Source organism: Alligator mississippiensis, chromosome 1 (genome assembly GCF_030867095.1).
Source record: "Alligator mississippiensis isolate rAllMis1 chromosome 1, rAllMis1, whole genome shotgun sequence".
Classification (NCBI taxonomy): Eukaryota; Metazoa; Chordata; order Crocodylia; family Alligatoridae; genus Alligator; species Alligator mississippiensis.
This window is the reverse complement of record NC_081824.1, coordinates 232,801,114-232,815,407: the sequence shown is the minus strand read 5'-3', so window position 1 is coordinate 232,815,407 and position 14,294 is coordinate 232,801,114.

Sequence of the window (14,294 nt, the reverse complement as noted above, 5' to 3'; positions counted from 1 at the left end):
TGATAAGGTAATTTTAACTATGCCACAGGGCCTTACTACTTCAAGGCCTTGCTAAATTTACTAGGCCTTACTTTATGCAAGACCTCACTACATCTTAAACTTTAATTAGCCTCTTAGCAACAACATACAGCTTAATATCTAAACAAATATAGAAAAACACTTGGTCTAATCTTCATAGGGCCTTCAGCAAGCACCTGTATCACACAGACATAATTTCAGCTGTCACAACAGGGAGTCTCCTCCAGTTCAGTGCTGCTGTGCAGAGATGGCTGTACAGACTAGGAGGAGTGGTCAGAAACAGAGAAGTGGCTGCACACGAGCATGAGAGACATGGGTGCTCCCCTGTGAACATGGCTTTTCTATGAAAGAATATAGTCCATATTCCAGATGCCTTTATACAGGATGTTCATTTGAGCTTTACATTCACAGCTCATTACCTCCCAACATGACAGGTCACCAGTAGAACAGGCGTCATTACAACATGTGTCACTCATCAGCAGAACAAACTTTCTGGGGGATGGCTGTCTTGGGCCCCCGGGACTGCAAGTCCAGACCCCAGTCAACTAACCTCCTTTTACCCCTTCCCAAATAAAGCCCTGTCTTGGATAGGGAAGTGTCCAGGTAACAACACTCAACCCTGTACAAAGACTGCTACATCCCTGGTGCATGCTGCTACTGGTGAACAGATTACTTAGGTAACTGAGCTGGCAGGTCTGACATCACTCTCTGCCTGACCCTCTGGATCCTCCACCTGGTCCTCCAAACAGATCTCCTGGCTTCTGACTTCTCAGCTTCTCCTGACCCTGAGGTGATCTCCAGACCCAGCCACTCATATCCTGGTATGTCACTGGCCCTCGCAGAGTTCCCACGGGTGTGCCGCTGTTTCTGACCTATCCACCCCCATTATTCATATAAAGAGACAAAGGCATAATGGACAAGGGTTTATTTCATAAGCAAAGGACAAATCCCATAACATATAGAGGACATGGCATCTCCATAGGCAAATGTAGGAAACCCAAACCATGGGACTTTGTTAGTCGGGCAATTCCAGGCTCTGTGCTTCAGAGAGCAGGGGGCATCTGCTTCTGAGAAGGGGCAGTCACTGCAGGATGCAGGCATTTTCCATCTCTCATTTGCAGAGGTCTGCTGTGCCTCTATGGCCAAACACAACCTTGCCTCCTGGGTTTTTCTCTTTGCCCAAATGGTTGTCAACGGATACTTAAAATAGAAGATAAGGAAAGTGAGATGTAGGGATTTAAGCAGGAGGGCCCCAAATCACTCCAACACATGCAGCTGTGTTCCTGAGGACATGATCCAAGAAACAGACACACACAAGACATTCCCAAGGAGGCAGAAATAAATGATGTTGCCCTGTGTCTATGTAGCATCCCACCCTACCCTGAGCTAGCAGCCCCACTGCCTCATGATGCGGTTTAGGGTTTTGTTGTTCTCCCTGAACACAACAGCAGAGGATTCCAGGTTCTTGGATGAAGGCTGCACTTCCACACCACCACACTCCTTTCTCTGCTGCAGTTACGTCCTTGATCAGTCCCTTGTGGGCAACACAACTAGTGGGATTTTCCTGTTAATATGTCCCTACCCATTCCTTACTCCTCTTTTCACAAATGCAGAAGTGAGTTTTTCCACAGACTCAAACCTTAGCTCTTCCACCGTGGATATAGACACAAATTCTGTCCTGATCCTTCTTCAGACTGAGGTCGTGGATATCAAACCTGGAATGCAAGTCCATAGTTTACAGTTCATGTCCACCTACCTGAACTCACCACACCACGACACAGGGCTGGGGGGATCTCGGAGTTGGTTGTACCTACAATGGACTATGCTGAACAGTGACCTAACAGAAGCAGGATCAGAGATGATTTCTTGCTCAAGGCTAGAAGTGGTTGGGTGAGACTAGACTATCTAAGCACAGGATCCCTTCATGCACATGGTACATTGTACGAAACAGGATGCACTAAAAATCACGTTCTGACCATCCCCACCCTTTCTTCACCTATTTGTCCCCTTGCCAGAAATTGCTTCTGGAATGAAACATGGTGCATGCTCTAATTTGTCCGCCTCCTATAGCTGATTGTATTTCTCTTGAAAGATCTCCATTCCCATGATGAGAGAGAGAAAATTCTCCATACTTCCATATGCAACCACAGATCACCTGAGTGCACACAGCATCCATTATAAACTCAAGTATCAAGTGGCTCTTCAGTATACCACCTCCCCTTTCCCAACAACTCATGCTCCCTTGTAATGAACAAGTGTTATGAACCCTTGAGTTGCCCAACTAGCTGCCCTTTCCAAAGTGATGATGAACCTTGGTGACATTTGTTATGGAGAGAGATGTTAGCAAATTGCAGAGGTGTCATGGCCCTGTTTCTACCCTCTTCTGTTGCACTCACAGACTTCCCCAGGCCTCCCGCACCAGTTTCTCTTAGACTTTCAAACTGTAGGTCTGCATGTGGTGGGTGAGGGTGAAATGCCCCTCCCACATGTAAAGAGTTAGATGTGATCAGACCACAGCTCTGGAGGAGCATTGGGAAACAGGAGTTTATGAAAGGGTGGGGTTGTTTGGGACCTGCACTAGTGGGTGAGTCTATTGCCAGGTGAGTCTCTAGCAAAGTTCAAGTCCCCATTTGTCTGGTGCAGTCTTTAGCCCTCAGCTCCATGGTGAATTGCACAGTGGTGTGAATGATGCACGTTGATGCAGAGGTGAGGACATCCTAGTGACACAGACTTACAAGCCAGAAGACAGACCTGTGTTGTCTGCCCAAACCCACTTCCTGGATCCAGGATCATACAACAGTCAAATGTAGAATGTGTAGTAATGGGAAACACCAATGCAGTCTTCAAAATAGTGAAATGATTCTTTTTTTTATGAAATCTTAAGACAGAGACAAAATGAATTCTTTCAGCTGTCGAAGAGTGAGAATGCCTGGAGAGCGCGCTAGCTGGGTCCTGCCAGTTCCCCACACACACTACTCCTGCAGGCCTCGGTGCAGGGCTCACCCTTGTATGTAATGTTGGGTTCTCACTTCCAGGGTTACAGCCTGCTTGCTCCCCTACAGTTTACTTCCCAAAACCAAGTGAATTTGGCCTGCTATAGTAAAAGTTGCAGCCCGGAACTTTTGTTTGTCAGGACAGTTCCATTAGCATCTGTGAAGATAGTTAAGGGTGATGGCAGGAGCTGGGTTAAACATATTATCCCACAATTTGCAAACGGAATAGCCCTGGGGACCAGTCTTTGTTTTGCCAGAGGTTACACAGCTGGCCTTGGGTATCTTCCTTAAACCACCATTTTCCTCTTGAGTAGTGGGTTCAGCTACCAGCGGAATCAAACCCCTTCACACCTCCTAACATAGAGGGTGGGCCAACTGAGGAGACGGAGGAAACTTAAAATGCCAGGCCATGGGGCTTTGGATATTTTCTGCTCACTGACTATCTAAAGAAAAAAAACACAAATTTTGCCTGTGAAAGAAATCACAATCATGCTGCACATGGGAACCCATCCATGCAGAACCTTTTTTTTTAAAAGACTCTACATTTTTTTCAGAGTCTAAAGTCACTTTAGAAATCAGGCTGAGGGTGTAAACCTTTTGGATGCTTGTGCTGTTTTGGCCCTCACCCTCACTGGGGATGATGCAGGGTTGAGCACCCTACACACAATGCAAGACATATGGTGAGCTCTGCCCAGTGGTTTCTGAAACATAATGCATGGCTGCTGAAGCCCACTCTGCTTGCAGGCTTGTTTGCTTGCCTGACAGTGTCATGTTCTTCCCTTCTTATCCTGTACTGTGGGGAATGGCTGTCTACAGTCCTCTAATTCCTATCCCAAGATTGAGGAGCTCTCCAGCGTGTATTGCACTTACCAACCCACTAGCCCTCAGGAACCTTCTGTTGGAAATCCCTAATTGAGACTGTGCCAGAGAAGCCAGGCTCCTGGACCTGGCTCCTCTGGATCTATTCAGCTAGACATTTTGCACAAATATAGTATTACAGGAAACATTCACTCACCAGCTCTTCCCGACCCTCAATGGTGAGCAACTGGGCAGATTATGAAAGGCAGGAGGAATAACACTGCACCCAAATGCCATTTTCAGAAGAAAAGAGATAGGAACTGTCCTTGTGCACAACCCACTGTACTGGACACTTGTTCCCTGGAACAAACACACACTGAAAATCAGCTTCCCTTATCCCCCATCACTCCTGTGCTGGAGACAGAGGGATTTCATGCCCACCTTGTTTCTTCACCTTCTATCTGGGGACAGGAGCTAGGGTCTTGTCCCCAGTACTGCGAGGTGGGCAAGAGCCAGGAACAGGAGGAGCAGACTGACAGGAGCCAGCCTCAAAGTCCACTCAAGACAGTAATGACTGCTGTGGGGTGGGGAAGTGGTTTTTCCTCCTCTGAAAGGTTGTGAGTATTTAAACAATTTTTCAATCCTGAGTGTGTATAATGGCAAAAACCTGGGCATTTTAATCAACTCAGAACCTCAATTTATTCCGTGTTTGGGTCGCTTGAAGATTTCCACGTTTTGAAAGTCTTCTGTTTGAATTTTTACCTGTTTTAACTTTCTTTTTCCTAGTCCTCCTTAATTTGAAATGTAACATCACACACCGAAGGCCAAATCACCCCCCACACCTTTCTTTTTTTTTGGGGGGGGGGGAATATCAAAAAACTTTCATTTGAACAAGGTAGCAACATTTTTTTCACATTTTGAGTATTAGAAAGTTGTGGACATAAACCTGCCCCTCTCACATGGAAAGACTTGTGGCCAAAAGCTATCTATGGAACTGTCTGTGGAAGTCCCACCCTCTCCTACTGAATGCATTGCCACCTTCTGGGCCAGGGCTGGGGCCAGGTGGGAAGAAATCCATCGTCAGATGAAGGTCTGGACTCCCCCAGGTTGAGAACAACAGGAAAGTGGAGTGAATCACACTGGGAGGAGGGACAGCAAAGGGTCCCCATTCCTCACTCCTCTCTGCAAGTGGAGCCCTTAGAGCAGGGGTAGGCAAAATACAGATCATGGGCCAGATCCAGCCCATGGGAGTCTTGTGTCCAGCCTGCAGCAGGTCTCTCAATCCCACCTGGCACAGGCACCATCCCACCGTGATGCATCCTGCTGCCCCAGACACACAGAGGGGCTAGGCAGCTCTTCACTGCAATGACTCTCTAGGCAGCCCAGGCACCGGCACCTGCTTCTGGCTGCTGCCACCACAGGGCCTAGCCCTTTGGTCCTAAGGGGGACCCATGCACACCCCAACACTCTCTGTGCCTTCTGCAGACTTGCCTGTTCATGCTAAAGAGCAGCAGCAACACCAGTGCAAGCAGGGCAGATGTGTGCATGGTGCAGGGGGAAAAGCGAACCCTATCTCTCACTGCTGCCCACCACTTCCTGTAGCAGTTGTTGGGAGCCCGTGCGCTGGGAATGAGTGATGTTGGTGTTGGTGGGGAGGTGTCACAGGGTGTGTGGGCTCCAGGCTGTTTTGAGGTAAGGGTAGGTGCTGACCAGCTCAGGGGAACATACGCGGGGGGGCTCCCATGCTAACCCCACCATACCCACAAACCCTCCCCTGCAAACCCCACAACCACATGCTCCCCCCCACACAATCACAATCCAAACAATCACCATCCACACACACCCCTCCCCACACATACCGCATCCCACAAATACACATATCAATGTTCCTCTGGAGGGAGCCCTGCACATTGCTGTCTGTGCACCCCACACCCGACATGCACCCACCCCACCCCCTCACAACCCTTCCCCTGTACCCCGCTCAGAAACCCCACACATGCACACACACACACACATGCACAGACAAACACACATCCCCCCAAACATGCCCCACAAACCCCCATACTGACCCACCTACATCCAAACATACCCCCACACCCTCCCTGACATGCCACATCCACACATCCACACACACAGCTACAGCCCCACACAAACCCCATACCCACCCACCCATGGGGCTGGGAAGGAATTTTTGTACTGCTCCACACCCCTGCTTTCTATATGAGTCAGAGTTTTTATGCTTTCCTCAGTGACATTGGCTGTTGGCTACAACCATACTGAGCATTTTGATTGGAGCGTGGCAGGGATCTTCCTGGGACTTAAAGCTGGAGGTTCCTGGATACAGGATCTTGTCCCTCCTCTCAGAGTCAGATCAATCACCATATATAGGGTCAGGAAGGAAAACTGTTATGGTCTGTGGTGGGAGAGTGGGAGTTGCTTTCCTCTGGAGCTGGGGGCAAAGCCCTCTTCTTGGGATCTATTGAGCATGTATTAACAACCTGTAGAGAAGCAAGATGTTGGCTGCCTCTTCCTACTTCATCTGCAGCCAGCTAGGGTTTTATGCCTAGTGGTTGTGTGATGGTTGAATGTCTAGTTTTGACCAGGGGTTTGTATAGGATAGTTTGGATAGCCACAGGCAGGCTATTGGAATAGATGACCTAAGGAGGTTGCTTTCCACCCTGCTTCTCTCTGGTTCTATCCCTTATTCAAGGTCAAAATGGTTCAGAGTGGAGGCAAAACTGCAGTACAAGGACAGCCCCCGAGATAGGTCTGGGTCTTACCGGAGCATATGCCTCCTGCTGTCCCATCATTTACCTGTATTGTGAGGCTGTTCCTCTGGAGTTCCTGGAAGTCATGGCATCTGGCTTGGGCAAGACATTGGCAGCTGGGTGACACTTCACGACTCTGGGCAGAGCTCTGTGACTAAAATTCAGAACTGCACAGCAGTGTTACAGCAGAGTTTCACAGATCTGACATTCTCTGATGGTGGTGACACAAAAGACCTGATTGTACTAATACAGGAAACCCTCGCTATTCATGGGTTCAGCATTCACAGCTTCAAATATTTGTGAATGATGAACATACATCTTAAATATACTTACAGGAGCTCCTCAGGAGCTCCGTGCTCCCCACCACCTGGTTCCTGCCACCGCCACTCTGCTGTTGCCACTCCGCTGTGCTCCCGCCACTGCTACCACTCTCCTGCCATCACCAGCACAGCTGTGCCCCCTCTCCCAGCCACCAGGGGCACTGGGTTCATCCCCATCCCTGCCAACTTGTGAGAGTATGGCAGGAAAGGTGGGGTGAGGTTCTGGGATGATGTCCCTAATTTCTTGGATTTCCATATGGTCAGCCTACCTAAACCTCTAGCTTTGGTTAATTGTTCAACACTATCCAACTATTAATCCCCCTTTCCTGGAAATATGGACACTGGTCAATATGGTCCACATGAGCCCTCCCCAAATGCTGAATGGAGGCAATGAATCACTTCCTGGGACTTGCATGTGACAGTCCTCTTCCCAGGTCCACAAAGTGCACTCCAAGTTTTTTTCTTCATTACAAATGACAAAAAGTGCCTCCACATGGCATGAAAAACACCTCATGAAAAACGGGTAAGTACTCATGGATAATAAATTGTAATTACCACTCCATTGGCAATGACAGATTAAACAAGCTTTAGTGCATCTGCCATATACAAGGTAATGTGCTCTCCCTTTTTCTACACTCTTTTTTCCTGCCCAAACTATAGAAATCTATATCCATATTCCAGTCCTGGGAACCAACCCCCCAAATCCCTGCTCTCCCAGTTAGGACAGGATACAAAAGCCTCTCTTGCCCTAGAGGACTGCACTTCACACACTTTGCAGACGTTCAGATACATACATTAAAGCAGTGAGACAGCCTATATGATGTAATATCAAATGACTTCCATGCTGCATGAAAAATAGTCATATGACAAAAAACACAACTGTTCCTGGAAAGTGATAAAAATAATGTGATGCTAAATTCATGATAAACAATTCATCTAGTTTCTGTCAAACTCTCTATAATGAAAACAACTAGTACACGCACATGTATGCGCACAAACACACACAGATATATTGACGTGTGAGTGACATATGCAAAATGCATGCACACATATATGTTGTATGTGAATGTGTATATGGACCAAAACAGACACACATTCACACGTAAAAGTGTCATTATGGCATTATTGAACTGAAAAATTACAAGATTCTGAATTTGGCTTGAATGTTATTTTTAGTACTTTAAAACCCTGAAATCCTTCAAAGCAGAACAAAACATTCATATTTGTGAAACAGCATTCTCATAACTAAAATGAAATCACTGAGGATGGAACGGGTCTAACGCCTTTATATCTCTCTCTCTTTTTTTTTTTTTTTTAATATGCTGTCTGCAAAACAGTAAGGTAAAATAACCAAAATGGTGGATATGCATCTAATAACTTTAACAGTTTCCCACAATGCAGAAACAACAGACACAGAGAAAGTCTTAGCTGAGTATTTATGGAGGCATTTTATGGCACTATAGCTGCCACCAGTGTAAACTGGTGAACAATCAGCTCTCTCTGATATAGTGGTAGGTATACAGGGAGTATGATAGGGACAATGAGGGATCCTGTGTGTGCAAGCTCACACATGAGGATGGGCTGCCAGGCCTGCTCAGAGGGCTGTAGTTGCTCACACTTACCCATGGCATTGTAGACTCAGAGTCCTATCATCAAAAGCAGGCACAGCATCTGGGCCCCCAGTGCAAGTGCAAGGGGCAGCCAGGAGGAAGATGCCCTGGGAGACACTGATCCAGAAAGGAAGAGAAATGAACAGGAAGGTGAGGAAAACAAACCGCTTCTCACCCAAGAATTCAGGTCAGTCTGGAGTTCATGGGAGCATTTCTAGCCTTAGAGCAGGACCCCCCCGGCCCAGGAGCAAACCGCTGAGCAGACAGGTGCAGGGAGAGGAGAGAGGGGAAGGGCTCTGCCAGCACCCAGGGCAGAGGTGCAGGTCAGGGGGCAATTTTGCTGCCCAGTGGGGAGGGGAGGGGGACGGCGTCTCACCTCCTGGCTCTTATCCCTGTAGCTGCTACCGCTGTGCCTACTGCTGCAGCAACAATGGCCTGTGGCTGCTGCCCTGGGGGACTGGCAGAGGTATAACCTTGCCAGGGGATGCCCTTGGTGTGCTCCCTCATCCCCCAGGTGTGGGGCTGTGCCTCTCATGGCAAAGCCTCTCTGATGAGGCAGAGGGGTCCTCCCTCCCCCTCCACTGAGACACACTGCTTGGCATGGGGCTCTACCTGCCCAGCTCCTCTAGGTGGGTGGTGCAGGGCTGCCCCTGTCATGACCAGGACTCCTGTAGGGAGGGGTCATCCTGGTCCCCTCTCTAAGTCAGCACCCAGGGCTGGTGCCTCACACACCCACCCCGAGTTACGCTGCTGGGAATGGAGACTGAGGAAGCCAGGAAGCCCGGAGAACATCTGGGCAGATGTGTGTGAGGGAGGTACTAGAGCTGGAAGACGACCATGTCCTGCTCCTAGCAGCTGATGGGCAGGACTGGGTCCTACACCTGGCAATGGAAACTCTTAGGAAACAAATTGCAGGGGGAAGCCCCAGATACATCTCCCATGAGTGTAAACTGCACTAGGGGGAAGGAGCCAAGGCATCCTTTATGGGAAAGACAATTCAGGATCCTGTGGTGGGTGACAGTGGGGGGCTCCCTCCAGGCTACAGGGCTGCACTGTGAGGAGGAGCTGAGCTACTGCTGCCATGTCCATCACCTTTGGGAACATCCACTAGAAACAAGGGAGCGAGTGACCAGCACTGAGGGAGGGCACGATGGTGTCTTGTTTCTATCGTGCTGTGACATGGCAGAGGGGAATCAGGAAGAATGAGCTCTAATCCCAGCTGAGCTCATGTTACTGCCCCGCAGACCCCTTTACCCACACAGCACCTCTGTGCCCAGCAGGCAGATGAGGCTGTCTCTGCATCTTTGGAGAAGTTCCCAACCGGAGGTGTGATGAGAGGTCCTCCTGTCCCCACGTTCCCAGTGGGAAACGCTAATGAAGGTGTTTTCCTGTCCCATCTCCCATGGAAATGAGTTGTCATCGGTTCCATCTCTGATGTAGATGAGACATGGGGAGTTGCTTCACTCCTATCACCCTTGTCTGGAGGGGTTTAGGTGTGTCTCCCACTGCATCTTCATTGTCTGTTGTAAGTCCTTCCTCTAATCAGTTCTTGTTCAGGGCGGGGGCCAGGGGTGGGGAGGGCTGAGCCGTTTGTGAGTCAGACAGGCTGTGTCCTGTGCCAGGGTTCCCCAAGAACACCAACCTGTCAGGTAGCAAGCCCCAGGCTGCTCAGGGAAGCACGTGCTGCCTGGGGGTGGCTGGGGACTTTCCTGTTTTGGGCAGTCCCCAGCCAGTTCTGGGCTGCACGTACAGACTTCCCCATGCAACCCAGGGCTGGCCAGGAACTGTCCCAGACAGAAGCAGGTCCCAGCCCCATGCCCTGATCAGGTTATCAAGGCACAGGGTTTGGAAAGAGTTGCAGGGGTATGATAGGTCCCAGCTTCCTGTCTCATTCCCCTGGTGGGGCAGTGGGTATTGAGCTAGCTCCTAGCTGCCAGCTGCCCCTCTAGTGGATCAGTGCAGGGGGCTCGGACCTGCAGCTCTTTCCAAGGCCTGTGCCCCTGATTCAGGAGCCAGGGCTCAGAGGGAGACATTATCCCTACACCAATAGCAGGCAGCCCCCAAGAACCAGGAGACAACTGCCTTATGGCCCAGTGCTCCCTTCCAGGCCCTGGGATAGCACCCAGGGGAACCTGGAGCTCCCTTTGGTAGTGTCAGGGACTCACTACAGGGCTGCAAATCTACTAGGCGCAAATCTTCTTCCTAATCCCTGCCTGTGTAGATGCCTGCAAAAAAAAAACAACAAAAAACCCTTACTGCAGAATAGTGTACACCAGAATAAATCTGGGATGGAGTTCGTGCATGTGTAGACGTGCCCAGTGAAAAAGGAAAGGATGAGGGCCTAATTCTCAGTCACCCACGGGTGAGAGCAGGACTGAAGGGAGGAGGAGGGCACCATGAGCTACACAGCACCTTGGATCCTGCATGGTGCCTGACAAGAGTACAACTGCACCTGTGCTTGTCAGGATGCCAGGTGCATTAACAGGACGTGGTTGGATGACGTATCCCTTGTGGTTCCTTCCCACACAATGACTCTGTGATGGCATTCGACCAGCTTCAGACAAAGTAAGGTAGATGCCAACTAGAAACCCTTAGAAACAACTGGTGCAAAGCCTTTGAAGAGAACACAATGAAGTGTATGTCATTAAGCGCACAGAGCTATCAGGGTCACCGGTGGGGCAGATTACTGCACAGCACTTTACCAGAAGCAGACAGCAGTGAGCTGTAGAGGGGCTACTTTAATGTGAAAACCTGCTACCTACTGCAAAGGAAGACACAGATGTCTATAGAAGAAACACAGAAAAGATACAGAGCTAAAATCCTCGGAAATATGAATTCTGAACGATTGCTGGAGGCCAAAGGAGCCATCATTCCAATTCATCATTGTTGGGAGTAATTTTAATGAGAGGGGTGTAGCGGGTGTAGTATTTAATGGAGAAAAAAACATGAGTGAGTTTGCATATTATAAGGACATGAATGCTGGGTCACAAGAGAGGACTTTCTAGGTATGAGAGCAAGTAAGAAGAAGAAAGCAGAGGTGGGTGGTACGGGCTTCCAAGGTTGAACAGCTAAACATTCAGAACATCATAAGCAACTTGCAGTCAGACCTTGGCACAATGTGTCAGCAAGCTTCTCCTTTTTTGTAAGCAGGGTTTATTTCATGATGGTCAATGCTACCAAATAATTTTGAAGGTATATTTGATTATAAGCCATATCTTTGCCTTCGTGTTTCTGCCTTTTAGATGGATCCAGTTCCAGATATGAGTATGTTATCCTGTGACTGCTTGTGCCTGGTGGTGCTAGGGAGAGAGAGAGAGATAATAGCGGGGGTTGGAGAAAGCTGATTCAGCTGGGTGGCACTCACTGAGGAACTGATAGGTTTCTGAAACAGCCTGATGCCCTGACCTAGCCCTAGGAGTGGCTGAGCATGTTATATTCTGTAATTACATTGGAGAAAAACTTCACATTCAGAGTATGTTAAGGTTGCAAAACCACCAAGTAGTTATGTGACCCCAGACTTACTGCAGCCTACACAAGTTTAATTCAGCTCGCCCATACAAATGCATCCTAATTCAGTCGTTAATTATAGCATTAGGCACTTTACTCCCACAAAGCTCAGGCTCTGGCATCATTCAGTGCACAGTGTGGATGTTGTTCAAGAAGCAACCATGTGTTCAGAGAGTATGCAGAATACATGCAAGAGTCAATATGACACATTATTGTCATAATTTCATGTGTGACCCCATGTCCTAACTGCTGCACACTTCTGAAATCCTGTCCTGAGTATAGAATTCATTATTTGCCCATGGGCTGTTCTGTTCTGTGCTGTTCTGATTGTAGTGCCCTAGGCCAGGTCCAAAGTGCTATTTGGGATATTTCAGAGGAAAGCACCTGAAATCCCTTTCTGGGTCTGTTCCCTTCCACTTACAGACATTAGTGAACTTATCTTCACAACCCTCAGCATATTTCATACATTTGCTACATAGGAAACTGTCATACAGAGATAAAAGCTAAATCAGGGAAATGGTGAAGTAATCCTAGGTCTGCAATCCAAAGTGGCTTGTGTGCACCTTTGCAGAGCACTTCCCTCTTTATAGTATTTGGTCAGTTCGAAGGCTGGCTCCCACTGCTCTCAATGGCAGTCCCAAGTGCTCAGCACCTCTGCAGATCAGATCACAGGCTCTCACATCAGGCGCTCCGAGGAGGAACACACGGGGAGTTTCATTAGTAAAAAAGGCCCAGTTTTTGATATGACCAGCATCTCCCAGGAGCTCTGTGGCAAAGGAAGGAACAGAATTCAGTTCTCCATGGCAGCACCCAGCTGCTTCACAGACCAGAGTGTTCTTTTGGTGCTGGAAACCCCTGCCGCAAGCATTAGCAGAGCTACAAGCAACTGAAAACTGGGTCCTATTATTGATACAGTCAGGTCTATCACGTGCTCTCCCTATATTAGTGACAATTGTTCAACAATTTTCCCATCAAAAAAAAGAAGATGCTGTGAGAAAATGTGGCTGTCTAGTCTCAATTTTGACAAAATGGCACTGCACTGTTTGGGGTAAGGGGCAGTGGGGAGGAGGGCCTATGGAGAGGACATAACTCATTTCTGATCAAATTTTGGAACCAAAAGCACATTTCTCGTGTTGAAATGTTGTTTTAAAAGCCACACTATCTCTTCCAAAGTTCAACTCATTTTGTTTATCACAGCCTACTTGTTGTCTTCAAGAAGCATTACAACATACTGGGTGCATCTCCACATGCAATTAATGCGGTGATAAATTCCAATCCTGTTTGCGCCAGAGAAAACTGCTCCCAGACACAGCATTTCCTTGTGTGCTCAGGACCACAGCACTTTGAGCTAGGATGAAGCGCCCCCGGGTGGAAAAGGATATGATGGCAAAGGTCATCACTAGGCTCTGGGTGGCAGTGTTGGGCGGTGGAGGGACTGCCTGGGGCATGAAGGTGCTTTATTATGAGGCCAGTCCTTGTCACCATCTACAATCGTTTTTCAGCAGAGTTAATTCATTTCCTGTGTCCTAATAGCAGCACACATGTAGACTGTGACTCTTTATTATGGAGCTAATTAGCTGACTGCAGTAAAGTGCATGTGGAGATGCACCCAGTGCTACTGGCTGGATCCAATGTATACGGACCATTGAAATGATCAGCGAGCTTCTCAGCTGTTCTGCATTGGCCTTCAAGGCTGAAGTTATCACTTGTGGTTAGAGCCAAATATGGCTCCTTTTCCTACAGGCAAAATACCAGAGAGACTATAGAGGGCCAGAGAAATTCACCTCCCTGCACTAGAGCTCTGCCTGGCTTGTATCAATGTGAGAGGGAGCAGAGTTACTGGGGCAGCATACAGAGAGAACGACTTGCCCAAGGTCGCTCCGGCTGGTCGGGGCCAAGGCTTGTTCATAAATCCAGGCCAGACCCTCTGCTGCTGCCAATCAACATCCTTCCACTGGAGCCCAAGGAGCTCTGAAACCAGCACGAGGTCTGGCCCATTGTGCTATAAGGAGGTTGAAAAACCACGAGTCTTGTTACTCGTCTTGGGGACATGAATGACTTTCAGATCAGAAGCTTCACCCATCTCCCATGTTGTGTCTTGTCTTTTTGAGAAGACACCACACCGTACTATGGGTTAAGCCTATACTGTGGTCTGTGATGTCTCCTCCTCACAAGGAGATGACCATTAACTTCTACCCGGTAACATCTGCCTCCAGCTCAGTCCAGCTCAATGCTTCCTCCTCCCTGTGTCTGACAAACATTTCCACACCCCACGGCATT